General features: G+C 37.8%; 1 protein-coding gene across 9 annotated transcripts in view; it reads right to left on the bottom strand.

Moving 5' to 3' along the window:
- The window catches only part of SBF2 (SET binding factor 2), a 544,916-nt gene that overhangs the window by 255,628 nt on the left and 274,067 nt on the right, over nt 1-15,221 (bottom strand). The gene's annotated exons all lie outside the window — the stretch shown is intronic.

The following is a 15,221-nucleotide window of genomic DNA, read 5'->3' as shown; positions in this document are numbered from 1 at the left end:
TAGTTCCTGTGTCCTTGAGACAGAGCTCTTCTTTTTCCAGGCTCATATTGTACCTACTCTGTCCTAGCCCTAGTCCAACCATTTCTCCTAAGAGTCCTGGTTCCCTTTGGTGAGAAATGGTATCAAAGACCAAAATTTTAGGTGTTAGGGCATGTGTTAGATCATTTCTACTGGAGTGACTTTGCTTCTAGGCCACTTTTGCCTATAGATGGAGCTAGGAAATATATGCATGTACATATATACATATACATACATGAGAACATATACATGCATATGTATTTGAGAAATCCTGAGTCTATGCCATTACTTTCAATTCCATTCCATCCCCACAGGGTATCCCTCACTATCCCAATTCATATTTGTATGTTCCTTTTTCCACTGAGAATCCTGGATCCTAATAACATCAACATACTTATTCATTTGCTAAATCCTATATTACACATAAAAGAGCTTCAGAATTGTTTCAGCCATTTCAACTAAAAAAAAAAAAAAAATGAAAATGGAGTTCACTATTTGTTTGCAATTCTGTTCCCAAGACTGTCCAAAGCTGAGTTTGTACAGTCAAATACTCATAAGTCACTAAAGTAACTTGGTTTTTTTTCCCTCTTCAGTGTGGTTACATTATTTGAATGACATTGGAGTTTGTTTACATGTGCTTTTACTTTTAAGGTGATATTTTCTTTCCTTTCTTCTTATCCTAATTGATTTTTTTTAATATATGTAAGACACAAATATGCTACCAGAAGTCAAAATAATACAAGAAGATACACTTAGGGGAGTGTCATTCCCTCCCTCAATTAATAGTACTGTACCAGGCCTGGTGCAGTGGCTCATGCCTGTAATCCTAGCACTTTGGGAGGCTGAGGTAGGTAGATCGCTTGAGCCCAGGAGTTCGAGATCAGCCTGGGTAACATAGTGAAATCCTGTCTTTACTAAAAAATACAAAAATTAGCCAGGCATGGTGGTGTGTGCCTATAGTCTCAGCTACTTGGGGGGAGGCTGACGTAGGAGGACTGCCTGAGCCCGGGAGGTCAAGGCTACAGTGACCTGAGTTTGCACCACTGCACCCCAGCCTGGGCAACAGAGCAAGATACACCCTGTCTCGATAATAATAACAATAAAATAATAATACTGTATCAATGCCAGTTCCTGGTATCCATAATGTACTATGATTATGTAAAATATTGTTGTAGGAAGGTGGGTAACGCATACGTAGGGACTCCGGATGAATTTAGTTATTTCTTGTGAGTCAAACTATTTAAAATACAGAGTGATACTTTTTAAAGTCTGTGGATGTATTAGTTTTTTATGGCTGCTGTAACAAAGTACCACAAATTTGGTGGCTTAAAACAAGACCAATTTATTATTTTACTGTTGTGGAAGTCCTGTGATCAAATTTTCCAGCTTCTGGTGACTTCTCACATTCTTTGTCTTGTGGTTTCCTTCCATCTTCAAAGTTGACTATGAGCAGTCATACTGTATTACTCTGAAGGTAAATCTTTTGCCACCCTATTAATGACTCCTGAGGTTATCATGGGTCCACCTGGGGTGGGAGCTTCCTAAAGGGACTGACTTTTGAGGTAGATTTTGACAGAGATGCATTAGTTAAGGAGAAAAGAAAAGCATAGCATTCAAAGCCGACAGAAGAGTGAGGAAGCAAATGGCATTAACAGACCTACAAGTAATTTGGCCAAAGACAAATTTATGAAGAATCTGTATGTCATGTCAAGTCTAGTCTTTTTTAATGAAGACTCTGGGGAAAAACTTGTTCCTCTTTGCTTTTTTTTTTTGAGACAGAGTCTCACTCTGTCACCAGGCTGTAGTGCAGTGGCACGATTTCGGCTCACTGCAACCTCTGCCTCCTGGGTTCAGCAATTCTCCTGCCTCAGGTGCCCCCCACCACTTCAGCTAATTTTTGTATTTTTAGTAGAGATGCGGTCCCACCTTGTTGTCCAGGCTGGTCTTGAACTCCTGATCTCAGGTGATCGACCCGCCTCAGCCTCCCAAAGTGCTGGGATTACAGGCATGAGCCACCATGCCCGGCCCCCACTTTGCTCTTATCTGAACACTCTGCCCTATCCCACAAAAAACGGATAACCGATTTACAAGCAGTTCATCAGAAAATAAAATTCATAATCAGTATCATTTAGTATCAGATAAATTGTGAAGAAGGGAGGCATGCAGTTGTAAGGAACTTTACCTTACTCACACTAGTAAAAACAATCAGTTGATATTGTCAAGGGAGGCAATGCTATACTATATTTACTGAGAGGATATATGTCTCATAATGTAGAAATGAGATAGGAACAATATTCTAGTGCTTAAAGGGTAAGTTTTTCATTATCCAGAAAATTAATAGTATAATACAAAACAATTTACCCAAGCCTAACTGAAGTACTACTTAAATTCTTCATTCTTAAATGTCACATGCTTTCTTAAGTTTTACGTATTATTATTATTATTATTATTATTATTATTGTTTTTGAGACGAAGTCTCGCTCTGTCGCCCAGTCTGGAGTGCAGTCGTGCAATCTCAGCTCACTGCAAGCTCTGCCTCCTGGGTTCATGCCGTTCTCCTGCCTCAGCCTCCCGAGTAGCTGGGACTGCAGGCACCTGCCACCACGCCCGGCTAATTTTTTGTATTTTTAGTAGAGACGGGGTTTCACTGTGTTAGCCAGGATGGTCTCGATCTCCTGACCTCATAAGCTGCCCGCCTCAGCCTCCCAAAGTGCTGAGATTACAGGCGTGAGCCACCGTGCCTGGCAAGTTTTACATAATTAATAATCTCAAATATTTTAAATTACATTAATGATTTTTATTCCTATGTAGCAGTGTTTGTTGCTGTGTTCACAGCTACATAGCTATTGAGAAATCCAGTTTCTTTTAATTTTGTAAGTCAAAATCAGTTTTCTATATAACTTTGAATTGTCTCATCTTCTGTAGCCCAACATCCAAAGCTGCACAATAACACAGGAGAAGAAAATATGAAAAACAGACATGCCAGTGATAATTACTAGTGATTTCACTACAATGACACATATACATCCCGTTGATTATTCAAAGAGTAAAACATTCTGAAAGATGGCTTCCTGATCTCAATTTTCTTGAGAGGTTAGAGTTCTAAAATTCATTGCACCACATGTTAACAAATGTATTTGTTTCTTTTTTCAGGAAATAAAAAAAAAACTTTCTCCAGACTCCTCCATTCTCTGAATAATAATGATATGTTACACAAATAGAAGATTATGTCTCAGTTTTCAAATGGGTAAATGGTGGAACTGAAGACCATGTTTCAAAACAGAATATAGTTCACAAAGCCCTGCACAATTTATTACAGTCCTTTCTGGTCAACTCACAACGGGGAAAACAGTATAGTTCTGGTCACAGCTTAAAGTAAGTCATGAAAAAGGAGATTTCTCATTCACTGAACCAATATTTATTGTGTACTATACTCCAGGCACTAGAATATACCAGTGAATAAAGACAATATCCCTAACTTCATGGATTAACTAAAACTTTATATAAAGTTTCAAATTTATTACTGAGAGGTAATGTTTACTATCTGTTACAAATTGAGCATTATTTCCACATACGATAGATATGGCAAGTATTCTAAGTAAAAAAGTAAAAAGTGTGGTAAATTGGGCATCTGAAAGGAGGTGTAGTTTAGTCCTTATGAACACAGACTCAATCCCCTGAGTATGACATGAATTAAATATATTTTACACACACAAATAGAGCTTAGCAATGTGGGAGACTAAATATAAGAAGTCAATTACCAAATACATAGACTAAAAATAATTCAAATATGTCAAAGGCCAACTCAACCAAAACTGTGTAAAAAGGTGCAGTATCTTTTCTTCCTTCTTGAACATTCTAATTGCTTTTCTAGCTCTGAGGTAATAACATCAGATTTTTCCAACCTCCAATGACCCAAATTCCTAGACTATGTCTGTTCTGCGTGACTTGGTTTTTATCTACTTTTAATTCTAAATTTAAGAATTAGGAAGCAAAAGGAGCCTTGTGAGTAGAGCAGCAAGCAGTGGGGAAAAAGAATAGAGAATAACTGGAGAATTATGCAAGGAACAAATAAGAGGGAACTGTCCTGGTGGAAATAACTCTTTTTTTTTTTAAAATTTATTATTATTATACTTTAGGTTTTAGGGTACATGTGTGCAATGTGCAGGTTAGTTACATATGTATACATGTGCCATGCTGGTGCACTGCACCCACTAACTTGTCATCTAGCATTAAGTATATCTCCCAATGCCATCCCTCCGCCCTCCTGCCACCCCACAACAGTCCCCAGAGTGTGATGTTCCCCTTCCTGTGTCCATGTGTTCTCATTGTTCAATTCCCACCTATGAGTGAGAATATGCGGTGTTTGGTTTTTTGTTCTTGTGATAGTTTACTGAGAATGATGATTTCAATTTCATCTATGTCCCTACAAAGGACATGAACTCATCATTTTTTATGGCTGCATAGTATTCCATGGTGTATATGTGCCACATTTTCTTAATCCAGTCTATCATTGTTGGACATTTGGGTTGGTTCCAAGTCTTTGCTATTGTGAATAATGCCACAATAAACATACGGGTGCATGTGTCTTTATAGCAGCATGATTTATAGTCCTTTGGGTATATACCCAGTAATGGGATGGCTGGGTCAAATGGAATTTCTAGTTCTAGATCCCTGAGGAATCGCCACACTGACTTCCACAAGGGTTGAACTAGTTTACAGTCCCACCAACAGTGTAAAAGTGTTCCTATTTCTCCACATCCTCTCCAGCATCTGTTGTTTCCTGACTTTTTAATGATTGCCATTCTAACTGGTGTGAGATGGTATCTCATTGTGGTTTTGATTTGCATTTCTCTGATGGCCAGTGATGGTGAGCATTTTTTCATGTGTTTTTTGGCTGCATAAATGTCTTCTTTTAAGAAGTGTCTGTTCATGTCCTTCGCCCACTTTTTGATGGGGTTGTTTGTTTTTTTCTTGTAGATTTGTTTGAGTTCATTGTAGATTCTGGATATTAGCCCTTTGTCAGATGAGTAGGTGGCGAAAATTTTCTCCCATTGTGTAGGTTGCCTGTTCACTCTGATGGTAGTTTCTTTTGCTGTGCAGAAGCTCTTTAATTAGATCCCATTTGTCAATTTTGGCTTTTGTTGCCATTGCTTTTGGTGTTTTAGACATGAAGTCCTTGCCCATGCCTATGTCCTGAATGGTAATGCCTAGGTTTTCTTCTAGGGTTTTTATGGTTTTAGGTCTAACGTTTAAGTCTTTAATCGATCTTGAATTGATTTTTGTATAAGGTGTAAGGAAGGGATCCAGTTTCAGCTTTCTACATATGGCTAGCCAGTTTTCCCAGCACCATTTATTAGAGAATCCTTTCCCCATTGCTCGTTTTTCTCAGGTTTGTCAAAGATCAGATAGTTGTAGATATGCGGCATTATTTCTGAGGGCTCTGTTCTGTTCCATTGATCTATATCTCTGTTTTGGTACCAGTACCATGCTGTTTTGGTTACTGTAGCCTTGTAGCATAGTTGGAAGTCAGGTAGCGTGATGCCTCCAGCTTTGTTCTTTTGGCTTAGGATTGACTTGGCGATGCAGGCTCTTTTTTGGTTCCATATGAACTTTGAAGTAGTTTTCTCCAATTCTGTGAAGAAAGTCATTGGTAGCTTGATGGGGATGGCATTGAATCTGTAAATTACCTTGGGCAGTGTGGCCATTTTCATGATATTGATTCTTCCTACCCATGAGCATGGAATGTTCTTCCATTTGTTTGTATCTTCTTTTATTTCATTGAGCAGTGGTTTGTAGTTCTCCTTGAAGAGGTCCTTCACGTCCCTGGTAAGTTCGATTCCTAGGTATTTTATTCTCTTTGAAGCAATTGTGAATGGGAGTCCACTCATGATTTGGCTCTCTGTTTGTCTGTTTTTCGTGTATAAGAATGCTTGTGATTTTTGCACAATGATTTTGTATCCTGAGACTTTGCTGAAGTTGCTTATCAGCTTAAGGAGATTTTGGGCTGAGATGATGGGGTTTTCTAGATATACAATCATGTCGTCTGCAAACAGGGACAATTTGACTTCCTCTTTTCCTAATTGAATACCCTTTATTTCCTTCTCCTGCCTAATTGCCCTGGCCAGAACTTCCACACTATATTGAATAGGAGTGGTGAGAGAGGGCATCCCTGTCTTGTGCCAGTTTTCAAAGGGAATGCTTCCAGTTTTTGCCCATTCAGTATGATATTGGCTGTGGGTTTGTCATAGATAGCTCTTATTATTTTGAGATACGTCCCATCAATACCTAATTTATTGAGAGTTTTTAGCATGAAGGTTGTTGAATTTTGTCAAAGGCCTTTTCTGCATCTATTGAGATAATCATGTGGTTTTTGTCTTTGGTTCTGTTTATATGCTGGATTACATTTATTGATTTGCGTGTATTGAACCAGCCTTGCATCCCAGGGATGAAGCCCACTTGATCATGGTGGATAAGCTTTTTGATGTGCTGCTGGATTCGGTTTGCCAGTATTTTATTGAGGATTTTTGCATCAGTGTTCATCAAGGATATTGGTCTAAAATTCTCTTTTTTGGTTGTGTCTCTGCCCAGCTTTGGTATCAGGATGATGCTAGCCTCATAAAATGAGTTAGGGAGGATTCCCTCTTTTTCTATTGATTGGAATAGTTTCAGAAGGAATGGTACCAGTTCCTCCTTGTACCTCTGGTAGAATTTGGCTGTGAATCCATCTGGTCCTGGACTTTTTTTGGTCAGTAAGCTATTGATTATTGCCACAATTTCAGCTCCTGTTATTGGTCTATTCAGAGATTCAACTTCTTCCTGGTTTAGTCTTGGCAGAGTGTAGGTGTCGAGGAATTTATCCATTTCTTCTAAATTTTCTAGTTTATTTGCGTAGAGGTGTTTGTAGTACTCTCTGATGGTAGTTTGTATTTCTGTGGGATCGGTGGTGATATCCCCTTTATCATTTTTTATTGTGTCTATTTGATTCTTCTCTCTTTTTTTCTTTATTAATCTTGCTAGCGGTCTATCAATTTTGTTGATCCTTTCAAAAAAACCAGCTCCTGGATTCATTAATTTTTTGAAGGGTTTTTTTGTGTCTCTATTTCCTTCAGTTCTGCTCTGATTTTAGTTATTTCTTGCCTTCTGCTAGCTTTTGAATGTGTTTGCTCTTGATTTTCTGGTTCTTTTAATTGTGATGTTAGGGTGTCAATTTTGGATCTTTCCTGCTTTCTCTTGTGGGCATTTAGTGCTATAAATTTCCCTCTACACACTGCTTTGAATGCATCCCAGAGATTCTGGTATGTTGTGTCTTGGTTCTCGTTGGTTTCAAAGAACATCTTTATTTCTGCCTTCATTTCGTTATGTACCCAGTAGTCATTCAGGAGCAGGTTGTTCAGTTTCCATGTAGTTGAGTGGTTTTGAGTGAGATTCTTAATCCTGAGTTCTAGCTTGATTGCACTGTGATCTGAGAGATAGTTTGTTATAATTTCTATTCTTTTACATTTACTGAGGAGAGCTTTACTTCCAACTATGTGGTCAATTTTGGAATAGGTGTGGTGCGGTGTTGAAAAAAATGTATATTCTGTTAATTTGGGGTGGAGAGTTCTGTAGATGTCTATTAGGTCCGCTTGGTGCAGAGCTGAGTTCAATTCCTGGGTATCCTTGTTGACTTTCTGTCTCGTTGATCTGTCTAATGTTGACAGTGGGGTGTTAAAGTCTCCCATTATTAATGTGTGGGAGTCTAAGTCTCTTTGTAGGTCACTCAGGACTTGCTTTATGAATCTGGGTGCTCTTGTATTGGGTGCATATGTATTTAGGATAGTTAGCTCTTCTTGCTGAATTGATCCCTTTACGATTATGTAATGGCCTTCTTTGTCTCTTTTGATCTTTGTTGGTTTAAAGTCTGTTTTATCAGAGACTAGGATTGCAACTCCTGCCTTTTTTTGCTTTCCATTTGCTTGGTAGATCTTCCTCCATCCTTTTATTTTGAGCCTACGTGTGTCTCTGCATGTGAGATGGGTTTCCTGAATACAGCACACTGATGGGTCTTGACTCTATCCAATTTGCCAGTCTGTGTCTTTTAATTGGAGCATTTAGTCCATTTACATTTAAAGTTAATATTGTTATGTGTGAATTTGATCCTGTCATTATGATGTTAGCTGGTTATTTTGCTCGTTAGTTGATGCAGTCTCTTCCTAGTCTCAATGGTCTTTACATTTTGGCATGATTTTGCAGCGGCTGGTACCGGTTGTTCCTTTCCATGTTTAGCGCTTCCTTCAGGAGCTCTTTTAGGGCATGCCTGGTGGTGACAAAATCTCTCAGCATTTGCTTGTCTGTAAAGGATTTTATTTCTCCTTCACTTATGAAGCTTAATTTGGCTGGAAATGAAATTCTAGGTTGAAAATTATTTTCTTAAAGAATGTTGAATATTGGCCCCCACTCTCTTCTGGCTTGTAGAGTTTCTGCTGAGAGATCCGCTGTTAGTCTGATGGGCTTCCCTTCGAGGGTAACCCGACCTTTCTCTCTGGCTGCCCTTAACATTTTTTCCTTCATTTCAACTTTGGTGAATCTCACAATTATGTGTCTTGGAGCTGTTCTTCTCGAGGAGTATTTTTGTGGTGTTCTCTGTATTTCCTGAATGTGAATGTTGGCCTGCCTTGCTAGATTGGGGAAGTTCTCCTGGATAATATCCTGCAGAGTGTTTTCCAACTTGGTTCCATTCTCCCCGTCACTTTCAGGTACACCAATCAGACGTAGATTTGGTCTTTTCACATAGTCCCATATTTCTTGGAGGCTTTGCTCGTTTCTTTTTATTCTTTTTTTCTCTAAACTTCCCTTCTCGCTTTATTTCATTCATTTCATCTTCCATCGCTGATACCCTTTCTTCCATTTGATCGCATCGGCTCCTGAGGCTTCTGCATTCTTCATGTAGTTCTCGAGCCTTGGTTTTCAGCTCCATCAGCTCCTTTAAGCACTTCTCTGTATTGGTTATTCTAGTTACACATTCTTCTAAATTTTTTTCAAAGTTTTCAACTTCTTTGGCTTTGGTTTGAATATCCTCCCGTAGCTCGGAGTAATTTGATCGTCTGAAGCCTTCTTCTCTCAGCTCGTCGAAGTCATTCTCCGTCCAGCTTTGATCCGTTGCTGGTGAGGAACTGCGTTCCTTTGGAGGAGGAGAGGTGCTCTGCTTTTTAGAGTTTCCAGCTTTTCTGCTCTGTTTTTTCCCCATCTTTGTGGTTTTATCTACTTTTGGTCTTTGATGATGGTGATGTACAGATGGGTTTTTGGTGTGGATGTCCTTTCTGTTTGTTAGTTTTCCTTCTAACAGACAGGACCCTCAGCTGCAGGTCTGTTGGAGTACCCAGCCGGCCGTGTGAGGTGTCAGTCTGCCCCTGCTGGGGGGTGCCTCCCAGTTAGGCTGCTCGGGGGTCAGGGGTCAGGGACCCACTTGAGGAGGCAGTCAGCCCGTTCTCAGATCTCCAGCTGCGTGCTGGGAGAACCACTGCTCTCTTCAAAGCTCAGATGGAAATGCAGAAATCACCCGTCTTCTGCGTCGCTCACGCTGGGAGCTGTAGACCGGAGCTGTTCCTATTCGGCCATCTTGGCTCCTCCACCTCGGAAATAACTCTTTTAATTCAAACTTCCTCCTTTCTTTTCCCTTTCTTCCCTTCTGCCACTATTACATTATTACTGAACTACTGAGATATATCATCAATCATAAAATTCTAGGGATGGATATAAAGAAATATGAGACAGGCTCTTAGAAGCTCACAGTTCAGTGAAGACAAAAGACTGGTAAATAAACGGTTAAAACATAAAATAATAGAGCTATGTATCAAATGTTACAGAGCACAGGAAAAAAAAAGGTACTTCATCCTGCCACCATTTGGAAACTATATACTTAAATGGTGGAGTAGCCATATTTTATAAAAATATTAACCACTAAAATGCTGAAAGAGCAAACAGAAATTTTAGACAAGAGAACTTTGTGACAAGGAACAACGATACCTAATGACTCTCTTGCCTTAGAGCATTTACATTCTTTATAGATAATTCAATGCAAAGATAGAGCTATTTAATATTAGCATCTAAGTGCCAAAAAACGACAATGGGCAGGACAGTTTTGAACCAGGATCTTTCCGAACTTTCCTCAGATTATATCATGTAGCAACTACTTTCTTCATATGTGATTTGAGCAAGCATAGTACACCAGTCAACAAGGACTCAATCGGTCAAAGACTGTCAGTCTTTGATATTTTTACAATGGTTTCTTTATAGAACTAGCATAAATATTTAATCTTTAATTTTGAAATGAAAAGCAATCAGTTTCTTAATAACATTCTGACTACTTCCTACAACCCTGTTCTCAGGCTTCACCAAACATCTTACTATTCCATGAAGGCCTTTCATAACTTCCTAAACTGCTAAATATGCTTCTCCTTCTAGAATGCCCTTATTCCACTTTTCTAGCAAGTAAGAGTTTGCTCTTGGTACCGCTATTATTGCACTAATTATATTCTACTATAGTTTTAAAACGATACTTGTTTTTCCATTAGGCTAAGTACATCTGGGATAAGAGCTGTGATTTGTTCATCTTTATTTCCCCAGTGACTAACTCAGGAGCTGGCACATAATAATGGCTTTGTAAACATTTGGTGAAAAAAACATACTTCTACCATCATATAAGCAGGAGGGTATTATGGGAACTTTATTATAGACTCCCATGCCATTTATTAGAAGAAATTACATTGGAACAGTTTTCGTTAGAGATCCTTAGGCCTCTGAAGGTAAGCACATGGTACACGTGGTAAGCAGTTTCTTCAGAAAAGTGCTCCAGAATGGGCTAGCAAGGAGATTTAATTTGCTTCAAATCCCCAAAGAACATAGCTGATATTCAACTGTCAAAAAATAATTAATCATAGATATAGCAAAATAGGGCACAAGATGCCATTATTAGTAATAGTTTAAAATCTTGTGTACTCAAATTTGCAAACTATGTTTTTATGATAGGAGAGGAAATATATTTTCTTTAAAATTTTTTTTAACCCTGATAAGTTTGTTGTCGGGACAGACCCTTGTGACAAAAGACAGATTAATATGAGAAAAATAAGCAAGCTTCCTTCAAATTCAAACATTGAAAAAAAAAGACGACTTCATTTTTTCCCCTTATAAGTGAGAATAAGATTAAAACAAGTGATAATGCTATATGAATAAGCTGAGAAAACTAAGACAGAAACATGATCTGAGGCCCTAGATGTTGATCATTTAAGTAAAAAGGACAAAAATCATCCTACAATTGATGCATTAATTGGATGGTTCAGCAATTTACCAATCAGTATTTTGTTTTTAAAGAAAACATTTTTACACATCCTAAGCTTTCATTGTTACCTCTGGCATCTTTTCATCTTTATGTTTTAGGAACGTAAGTTATTTTTAAGGCTCCTACAAATGTTCTTATTGTTATAGTAGATATTCAGACAGACATAAGCAGAGCAGGAGAACCTCCTTCCCCTGCCCAACCCCAACCAGGAATGTCAGGCGATCATCAGGTGATGGTCAGGTAAGTTGTTAAACTCTCTCTCTAAAATAATAATTGGTCACAGTGGTGCCAGGGAAGGGCAGTTTCCCAAGATAGAAAATACCTGAAATTGGTGATCAGCAGCTTCCTAATAAGAGCTCAGGAGTTGGGTGAGTGAGCTCACGCAGGTGCAGTAAGAGGCAAAATGGCAGAGTTTAACTGCTATATGACCTTCCTCTAGGAACACTGGATTGGTAAAGAAAAAATGCCTAAAGTGAGCATGTGTACAACTCCAGTAAACACACTGCATGTGAAGCCCCTCCCAGGTGCTAGCAGGCCACTGTGTATGCAGAGAGCCTATCTCAAGGGAAGAATCAGGGGAGGAGAAATGCAACCACCCAGAGGCATGCCAACCTATAAAATCCCAAGTCAAAAAGCCAAACTGTGCACTTGCTCTCTCAAGTTGCCCGCTTGGCCCAATTCCAAGTGTACTTTACTTCCTTTTGTTCTAGCTCTAAAACTTTTTAATAAACTTTCACTCCTGCTCTAAAACTTGCCTTGGTCTCTCACTCTGCCTTAGGCCCCTTGGCTGAATTTTTTCTTCTGAGGAGGCAACAATTTTTGCTGCAGACCCCTATGGGTTCACTGCCAGTAACATTATCACTTCAAAAATAATCACACAGTATTACAGAGAGAAGTTTTTCCAGGGAAAGACAAAAGTGAGACTACCAAAGGTTTTCCATTAAAGCATTTTAAAACTGAAACAACTTGCCGAATAGCAAGGAATGGCTACAGTCAACATTTTAATAACTTTTATGTACAAAGTAAGAATAATATTTGTAAGACAAACTGAACAAAAACTTTAAGAACTTTAAAAAAAAACAACCTATATTTAATATCAGAGATCATCAATGGAGACATATTGACCCATCAATAGCTAATAAAAAACTGGCCAAAGTTAAACATGGACAAGTAAAAAGAAAGTATACATAGAAAAAGGTACAAACACAAATGATACAAGATTAATGTGGTTTAACTGTGGAAACAAAGTGTTGATAGCTGATGGCCCGGGATCATTTTAGTCAGTTTTCAAAAATGTCTGTTAAAGAGTATACTGTGAAAACTGTTGGATACATATTCTAAAACTAGTACATGTTCTAGTAAAATCCAAATTACAGGTGAACAGACATGACAAAAGATGTCAAGACCATTTTACAAGATTATTTGGGGCAGGGAGGGACACCCAAGTTTAAACGGGTATGGATTAGATTAAAATATCACAGGGTCTATAAAAACCAGTTCCTGTGAATACAAACTTATTAACATTAAAAATCCCAGCATTGTTAGTACACTTAAAACACTAATCCTCAGGTAAACAAAAATAGTTCACATAGGCTGCCAAAAAAAAAAAAACAACCAAAAAAAACAAAAACCAAATAAACAAAAGACAGTAAACAAGAGATGAAGGCCATTAACAGGAAATTGTAGGGAGTGAAGCTTGGAATGGCAGAGTCCATATAATTATTTCAGAAAAACACAGAGACCTTTTAAACTGTGAAAAACAAATTCATTATCATGACAATTCTTAGAGAGAAGAACAAAGGAAATGCTATCATTACATTTAGACCTTTCACAGGAAAACTAGTCAAGGCTACAAAAGGATCTTACAGTCTTATCTGCTTCCTGTCTGTGCTTTGTAAAATCCGCTACCACCACTACCCGCAACCCAGCTCGTGAACTCTGATAACGGCCTAATATTGGCCTTTGACAAAGTCCAAACAAAATGACTGGTGATAAGAGAATGCCTTTATACAGAATTATCACCATCATATGCTTTGGAAACAACAACTCTGCACACTGCACTGCATCTTTCTTTCTGCTATGCTTCCTTATCTTTTCCCCATTCTTTCCCAGAAAAAAGTGAATTTACAACATGCAAGCAAAAGATAATGAAGCTGAAAATACTAGAGTAAAATAAAATAATAAAATTTGATCTTCAAATGACCAATTATTATGTATTCCGGCATACTTCATCAGTACACAGAAAAATCTTCTATAATATGATTACCACTTCCTCATAGCTAGTGCATTCTTTCATTTATTCAATAAACATTGATGCCTTTTGTACCTGAGGCATTATGCCAGATATAGAGTACACAATAAGACACGTAAGTTTTAGGAAAAACTTCTTATAAACAAACAGGGGAAAAAAGCATAGGATAGAATTTCTGTAACATCCCTGAAGATATTCCAGAATCAATACATATCAGCCCTGGACTGCCTACCTGTATGTAGACTTTTTGTTATGTGAGAAGGATAAAATCTGTATTTTGCTTAAATATATATTTTTAAGGTTTTAAAAAAATATTAGGTATGCACATAAAGGACATTAATAATTTTACAAGTTAAAAAAATCTTTTAATTATAAAACACAGATATAGAAAAGCACACAAATCAAATGTATGGCTTAATAAATTATCTTAAAAATACCACCCACATCAAGAAAGAGAACTTTGCCAGCAAAAGTAAAAGCCCCTGGAAGCCCCTTTTATGTACCCCCCGGTCATAATCTCTCTACTGCCAAGAGTCACCATGCTTTTATTTAATATTATCCACTTTCCTGATTTTTTTCTATAGGCAGTTTTTATCACCCAAAAGTACATCCGTAGACACTACAGTTTAGTCTCACTCTATTAAAAAGTTGTATGTCTTTTAAATCTCTTTCAATCTCGAGGTTGAGGAACCTCCAGATTGTTAAAGAACCTGGGACATTTGACTAAGAGAGTTTCCAACAGCCTGGATTTTGGTAATTACATTCTCTTGGTGCAGTTTAATGTGTTCCTCTATTTTCTACATTTTCTGTGATCAGACTCAGGTTTAATCCCTTTGGCAAAACAATAAAAGTAGTGTTTGGTAAGGTTAGGCACATAATACTTGCTTGTTTTTCTTTTTGTGGTAACAGCTGTTGAAACTTAGATCTTGGTTCATTGAGGATTGCAAAATGATACTCTATTTCTATCATTTCTTTTACCTTTATTAATTAGAAGACTTTCTAAAAAAGATAATTGCCCTCAACTACTATTGGTTATCATTTTTTTCTTTATGGATAAGTTTTCAAGATAAATTGTTCTTTATCATATTCTGAGGTAGGTGACAATCCCTTTTTAATATTATGAATTCATGGATCTTAAAATATTTGCTGGGTTTCAACCAACTGCAATTATTGTAATTTTTGAAGCTCAAATTCTATCATCTTAGATCAGTTGTGAGCCTCTTCAAGATGGCTCCTGAGTTCTTTTAACAAGCCTCTAACAGTAACATTTTTTCTTAATTCTCATACCATAAATTCCCCATTTTAAAGTATACAATTCAGTGGTTTTCAGTGTAGTCACAAGGTTGTACAAGCACCATTAGTATCCAATTGTAGAAGAATTTAATTCCTCAAAAGAAACGCCACACCCATTGGCAGTTATTTCTCATGGCCCCATCCCTCAAGCCCCTCATAATCACTAATCTGCTTTGCCTCTATGTGTTTGCCTATTCTGGACATTCCACATAAACACGATCATATAATATACGGTTTTTGTGCCTGGTTTCTTTTACTTAGCATGTTTCCAAGATTCACCCAGGTTGTAGCATGTATCAATACTCCATTCCATTTTATGGCTGAATAATTTTCCATTGT

The sequence above is a fragment of the Pongo pygmaeus genome, chromosome 9, assembly GCF_028885625.2.
Source record: "Pongo pygmaeus isolate AG05252 chromosome 9, NHGRI_mPonPyg2-v2.0_pri, whole genome shotgun sequence".
Classification (NCBI taxonomy): domain Eukaryota; kingdom Metazoa; phylum Chordata; class Mammalia; order Primates; family Hominidae; genus Pongo; species Pongo pygmaeus.
Note: the sequence above shows the minus strand (reverse complement) of the source record. Positions and strands in the feature narration are given on the sequence as shown.